The sequence below is a fragment of the Neophocaena asiaeorientalis genome, unplaced genomic scaffold, assembly GCF_003031525.2.
Source record: "Neophocaena asiaeorientalis asiaeorientalis breed wild unplaced genomic scaffold, Neophocaena_asiaeorientalis_V1.1 scaffold433, whole genome shotgun sequence".
Classification (NCBI taxonomy): domain Eukaryota; kingdom Metazoa; phylum Chordata; class Mammalia; order Artiodactyla; family Phocoenidae; genus Neophocaena; species Neophocaena asiaeorientalis.
In genome coordinates this window covers 2,602,525-2,609,587 of record NW_020175040.1, presented here as the reverse complement: position 1 = coordinate 2,609,587, position 7,063 = coordinate 2,602,525, and the positions used below count along the sequence as shown (strand labels likewise).

The 7,063-nt window shown below is 46.3% G+C and overlaps 1 pseudogene; it reads right to left on the bottom strand.

The window, feature by feature from the left end:
• Window positions 1–1,381: 1,381 nt before the first annotated feature.
• On the bottom strand, window positions 1,382–6,986 carry LOC112411976 (ras-related C3 botulinum toxin substrate 1 pseudogene; annotated as a pseudogene).
• Between the last annotated feature and the right edge of the window lie 77 nt (window positions 6,987–7,063).

Below are 7,063 nucleotides of genomic sequence, written 5' to 3'. Positions count from 1 at the left end.
CCGGTACCGAGCCACATGCTAAACCCTGCACCTGCTGCTTCTTGTTGCCCCCGTGTCTTCTGTCTGTCTTTCCAGAAGTGGTAGAGCTTCCACCCGTGACACGTGAGATGATGTTAGACACACGCAAGTCAGGGCTTAAGGAACAGACTGGAGCTGTCAGGTCCCAGAGGGCGTGTCAGGGCCAGAGTGCCGAAGGAGGGGACAGTGGGAGGCGGACGGAGGAGCCAGCGAGACCAGCGAGTCAGTCCCTTTACAGTCACCTGGAGAACAGCAGTGGGAGGCCGTCAGAGGCTTCTAAGTAGGGTCGGGAATTGATGTTCTATACGTTTTGGAAAGAATACTTGTCCCAAAAGATGGAGAGGATTGGGGGAGGGCACAGCCAGGATAAGCAGGGGACGTTGGAGGGCTGTGGCTGCGATCGGGAAAGAGGAGATGGCACCTGAATTAGGGAGCACTTGGTGGACGAGCAGTGGGAGGGAGAGAAGAGGACGGAGCTAAGGGGTTTTTTTAAGAGTGTTTTGCTGTGGACCATTTTTAAAGTCTTTATTGAATTTGTTACAACATTGCTTTTGTTCTATGTTTTGGTTTTTTGGCTGCGAGGCATGTGGGATCTTAGCTCCCCAACCAGGGAGCAAACCTGCACCCCCTGCATTGGAAGGCGAAGTCTTTTTTTCCTTTAATTTTTTTAGTGGGGTATAGCTGTTTCACAATGTTGCGTTAGTTTCTACTGTATAGTGAAGTGGGGTAGAGTTCCCTATGCTATACAGCAGGTTCTTATTAGTTATCTATTTTATACATATTAGTGTATATATGTCAATCCCAATCTCCCAATTAACCACTGAACCGATCTAAGATTTTTTCTGGAGGTAGAATGTGTTGGGTGTTGGTGACTGGGGGGGGGTGTGTAGACTTGTGTGTACACCAAGGCTCCTGGCTGTACAGGGGAGGCCCTCGTGGGCAAAGGATGCGGCATGGGAAGCAGCTTCATCTTTGAACTCAGTGAGCAGAGAGCTGTGTGACGTCCCTGGGGCATCCTGATGGGTGGGTTGGATGCTGGGACCACTTATATAGCAACAGAAACAACAAATACAACGAGATAAGTCTAACCAAAGTTGTAAAGACCTGTATGCAGAAATTTGTAAAATTTTCCTGCAGGTTATAAAAGAAAACCTAATACTTTTTTTTTTTTTTTTTTTAGGGCTAAACTTTAGTAGAATGTGAAAGTTTGAACTCTTACACTTTAAACAAACAAAACCTAGAAATTACTGATTGGTTCAAAACGGTTTTATGGAAAATCTAATCTGTTAACAAAAACTTGGCACTGAGTGCGAAGGCTCCACCGTTTGAGCAAAGCGTACAGAGGGTTCTGGGGCCCGGACATTCACAACAGCGGGCGTTTTCTCTTCTTCTTCTTGACCCGGGGGGGCGGGGGGCAGCGGCGAGCAGAGAACCGCCCGGATAGCTTCGTCAGACACTGTCTTGAGGCCTCGCTGTGTGAGCACCAAGCGCTCAAAGCGTTTGACAGCACCGATCTTCTTGGCCATGGCCAAGCCCTGCGGGTAGGTGATGGGTGTCAGCTTCTTCTCCTTCAGTTTCTCAGTCATGTCTCGATCATCCCTCAGATCAAGTTTCGTCCCCACCAGGATGATAGCGTTGGGACAGTGGTGTCGCACTTCAGGGTACCACTTTGCGTGAAGATTTTTAAGAATACATCTGTTTGTGGATAGGATAGGGGACGTAATCGGTCATAATCTCCTTGTCCAGCTGTGTCCCACAAGCCCAGATTCACTGGTGTTCCATCCACCATAACATGGGCAGAGTAGTTGTCAAAGACAGCGGGGATATATTCTCCAGGAAAGGCATGGGTCGTGTAACTGATCAGGAGGCCGTGTTTATAAACTGGAAAATTTAATATCACAATGTAATCTCCCCCAATTTATCTAATGATTTAATACAACTCCAATCAAAGCTCAACAAGACCCTTTAAGAACTTGTCCATTTGCTTCTAAAATTGGAATTCATTAGAATTGTCTTCTAAAGAAGGAAGGTAGTCTTGCTCTGCCAGGTACCAAGACATTATAAAACTTCAGTAAGGGATGCTGTGTGGTATTAGTTCAGGGGTAAAAAAAAAAATGACCAGTGGAACAAATAGAATGTTTCTAAACATATCTGTGCGCATATGGACCTTCTGTTAGTGACTCAGGTCACATGGCAAACCAGCAGGGAAAGAAGTGAGTTTTCAGTGTGTACCAGGAATAATTGGTTATCCATATGGAAAAAATTAAATTATCCTCTCCAGATGGATTAAGAACTTGTGTCAAAGCAAATATCTAAAGCAAAATTTTAAAATCTTTAGAAGAAAATACAGGTGAGGATTTCTGATTTCAAGGTAGGGGAGGATTTCTTAAAGTACAAAAAGCGCTAACATGAAAGAAAAAGACTGATATATTTAACTTCATTATTAACATTAAGAGCTTCTGTAAGTCAAAAGACAATTTAAATCAGGTAAAAAACGTCACAGTATGAGACTATACTTGCAAAACATGACTGACAAAAAATTGCTGTCAAGATTAAATAAAGAACACCTCAAATCAGTAAGAAGAAAGAAAAAAACCCAATGGGCAAAAGATAAAGCAGCTGTTGCACAAAAGAGAAAGCACCTGCAGAGGTACTGAGTGACACTAGTGATTCAGACATGCATACAGGCTACAGCAAACGACAAGATTGTTTTATTGGCCAAAAGCAAGAAGTCTGATGATACTAAGTGTCAGCTTACACAGGCCGAAGGGCATGTAATGTAGAACGATCGCTGTAGTGTAATCTTATAAAGGAGCATTTACGTGCCCTCTGACTCAGCAATTCCACTCCTTAATGTGTACCCGAGACAGAAACCTGGGCGCGTCTACCAGAGGAAATGCACAGAAATGTTCATACTGGAAAAGAAACTGGAGACAACCCCAAAGCCCACCTACGGGAGACTGGGTGAGTAAAATGAAGCACGCTCACGTGTTGGACATCACGCGGGGATGAAAATGAACGACCCGCGGTTGAGCGTAAACGCCACGTAGGGAGCGGGTCAGTCGTCGACATCCCAGCTGTTGCCTCGTGGGTCACGGTGACCTGCCCAGCAGAGCCTTTCCTGAATTCCTGACCTACTACGTTGTGAGCGAAATAAAACAAAACGGAGGTTCTAAGACTCTGAGTCTTGGGGTGTTTCGTTACACAACACTAGAAAACCAGAACTGCATGTTTTACTCTTTCCATAACCTGTGCAAAAGCCTCTGCTTACTTTTCCCCCTACGTTTGAATGCCATTCCTTCCAACAAAGTGGTTGAAAACCCCACCCCCCAGAATAGAGCCAGAGCTCTGAAAGACTGGGGTCACACAGTTTACGCTTAAACAACAAGCAGGAAAGATTAAGTGGGGGCCACAGGAAGCCTGAGCAGCACGTAGGGTTCTGGGTAAGACGGGACCACCCCACCCGCTTTGAAATAACAGCAGGTAGTGTCTGTTGGGTGTGCACCATGTTCTGGGCACAGTGCTGAGCACCTAGAGTCTGTGAACTCAGCTGAGAGTCCCACGATGTGACGGCCAGGAAGACTGAGGGACTCATCTGTGGTGCAGCCAGGGTTGGAACCCAAGCAGCCCGGCCCAGAGGCGGCGCCTTTAGCTTCTCTTCCGTGCTGGCATAGACGGCAAGCCAGGAAGCAAGGAGTCCGGGTGTGAGAGCAAAGCGGGAAGTGAGAGAGTGGGGGCGCCGGGCTCGTGGACCGGCAGCTCTGGCCAGTTTGGGCCCACAGATCGGGAGCTTGGGCCTTGTGCACACGCCTGGCCTGCAGGAGGGGAAGGACTGAAGCTGAGGTGACTCCTACGCCCCTGTGGGGAAATGGATGCACTTCACACACCTACTCAGGGAAGGAAGCCTGGCCCTACTGTGATTGGGAGAGGGGGCTGTAATCCTCAAGGAAAAACCAGAGTCCTGGGCTTTCCCTTCCTGAGGACCCAGAATCTGGCTTTAAACTCTGCCTCCTGGTGTGGGGACCAGAAGCTGAGAAACTGTCACGGAGTCTGTCCCCATCCCCAAAACCTGGCGTAAGCAAAAAGAAAGCCACCATGGAATGTCACTTTAACAGTCCAAGCACTATGAAGTTCCACAGGAAATAGAAACCTTGCTTGGGATCAGCTAAATATGCACACAGACAGGTCCACAGACACCAAAAAAAGAGACGACTTCACCGTGAGTGAGATTTTGCTGCAAAAAAAAAAGAAAAGAAGGAAGGAAACCAGGAAGATTTGTTCCCTGAGAACTTCAGTTAACTGAAAAATCGGAGAGAAATTATAAAACAATGTTCAAAATGATGAAAGAAATAAAATAAGTCTTATAAAAATCAGAAATAAAGAGCAAATACCCAATCACAGTAGATTTAGAAAAGAACAAAATGGAATATTAGGAACCCATTAAATCAAGATGAAAGAGCTGACTGAAAAGAGTAGAAAAACTAGTAAAGCAGAAGACAGATCTAAGGAAAACCAGCAGAACACAGTACAGAATGCAGCACAGTTACGAGACACACAGGTTAGAATCACATGACCCAGCATACATCAACCAGGGGTTCCAGAGGAGAAAAGAGAAAATGAAAGGGATAAGAGCTTAGAATCTTCCACTTTTTATCAAATGTATTCTCAGATAGAAGATTCTCAATGAATCTAGAGAAAGGTTTGAAAAACGTGTAGGTATGGACATCTCCTAGGGAAACTTCAGAACATCAAAGACAGAGAGGATGTTGTTAAAGGGCCCGAGAGGAACAGAATTTTACCTCCCGAGCACAGTGTTTGGGCTATGAGAGGTTTCAAAACAGCAACAAGAGCAGCCTAAAACAACAGGAAAATATCTGCAAGGCAGTGAGAGAAAACACAGCTGTCAAACTAGAATTTTATATCCAGCTAAACTGTTACTCAAGAGTGCGCACGCTATAAGGATGTTTCAGACAGAGCTTACCATGAACTGCTCTTTACTGAAAATCTCTAAGGAAGGTACTTCAGGAAGGAGACTGAACACTAGACAAAGGAGGGATGGTTGAAGACAGCAAACGGATTGGTGACTCGTGGAAATAGAGTGAATAAGTATCGATGATAAACACTAATTGTGTTAATAATGATTATTTTGGTGATGACAAAATGGAACTGAAATACAAGACAGTAATACCATGTAAAATGGAACCGGTAGTGATCAGGGTAGACATATCCAAAGGTCCTTGCGGGGTAGAGAAAGATAGAGATCAACTAACATTAGACTTTAAGTCACGCATGTGTGTTAAAAAATGAATCGTATTCACTTGAACCGTATGAAATTGCGGATGTTTGACCAACATGATGGCCATTTCCTACGGTTCAACCCAGTACACTGTGTAACTTCCAAAGGAGAGTAGAGAAAACTTATCATACCGATGGAGAGCAGGAGAGAGAGTGGGGGTCCCTACCCGCCTGAAGGCAGAGGGCCGTCCAGAGTTCTGCTGTGCAGACTTGAATCATCGGGGTGAAGAACGGGTGATCAGTGAGGCGAGGTCCACAGCCCCCAGCCAGGGCGCCTTGTAGCATCTGCTGCCAGTCTTCCTGCAAGTGTACTTCCGGGTCCTGACCCACGTCCTAATTGTCAGATGACCAAGGTGCATGCCGAGCTCTTCGATGCCTTCTTTGGTGGCGTGAAGGTGTAAACAGCCATGTCCTCAGTGAGAGGACGGGCACCTAGATCGTACTGTCTTGATGTAGATTTATTATTGAAACGATGTCTGCTTCCTATATATAAAATAGAGACCAGTGGTCTTCAAGTTTGAGGACACACATCCCATTAATAAAGGCTGAATATGTGCCTCCGAATCGATTAGTCACCACTCTAATATGTACGTTATTCAACTAAAGAAACTAAAGGTGCCTGAAGATGAAAGAAAAAGCCTCCTGACGCCTGGACATTGGCAAGTCTTCAGGAATGTAGGTGAAAGCACCCGAAGAGGGAGGAATGGGGAAACTCTGAGCTCTTCCTGGAAACCCTGAATTGGCAAGTTTACCCTGGACAATGTCTAAACAGTGAAGTGACCGAGGAGACAGTTTCATGCTGCTGTAAGGTGGGCCGTGCATGGCAGACGTGGGCCTCTGGCCCTGGGGAGGGAGCAGGGCCTGGGGGCCGGGCACAGGGAAAGCTGGGCTGTGAGCTGAGGCTGGACCCAGTGCGCCCAAGAAAACCCCGCGGACAAGAAAGTATCACTGTTTCCAATATCCGAGAAGTTCCTACAGACTGAAAAGAAAAGGATTTAAAGCCCAATAGAAAACTGTGCAAAAGATATATGTCGGCTATTAACAGAGAAAGAAATAGAAGTGGTAATAAATGCATGAAAAGATACTAAACCTTAGTAGTCAAGACAAATCAAATCAGAACAATAATGACAAGTTTTTATTCAAGAGATTGGCAAAAATTATGGCGTGCCAACATTTATTGCTGGGAAGACTGGGCGGGAAGCGGCGCCCTCGTATCCCTCTGATGGGAATTGATACGGATACAACCTAACTGAATGCAATTTCTTAATACCTCTTAAGATAAAATATGGCCCTACTGTTTGACATGGGAATCTCACTTTGAGGATTTATTTCATAAAATTAAAAGAGCCAGTACTGAAGAGTCTGCGTACGAGTGTTTCGCAAAACGTTCTGGTGGTGGAAACAGCCCATCGGCAGAGCGTTGTTCCCTGAAAAGCCTGAAGGGTGCGCCTTGCAGAGGGTCGGCCAGCTCCCAGGGAGGTGACGGCACAAACGCGCGGTTGAGCGCAGGGCACCCAGGTTGACGGCAAGCAGCAGCTCCCGCCGCAGACGAGCTTGGGTGTCTGCGTGGCACCTGCTTCACACGGAGAATGGGTTCCAGCACTGCCCCCGGCACACCTGCCACACCTGCCTGGACCCTGAATCACCCCGGAGCGACCCCAGGAGGATCGCATGCCCCATTTTTGTAAAATAAAACCCCAAAGATGCCTTTAAGTACACATGTGTTCGTATAGGCCTATACGGCTGTAGG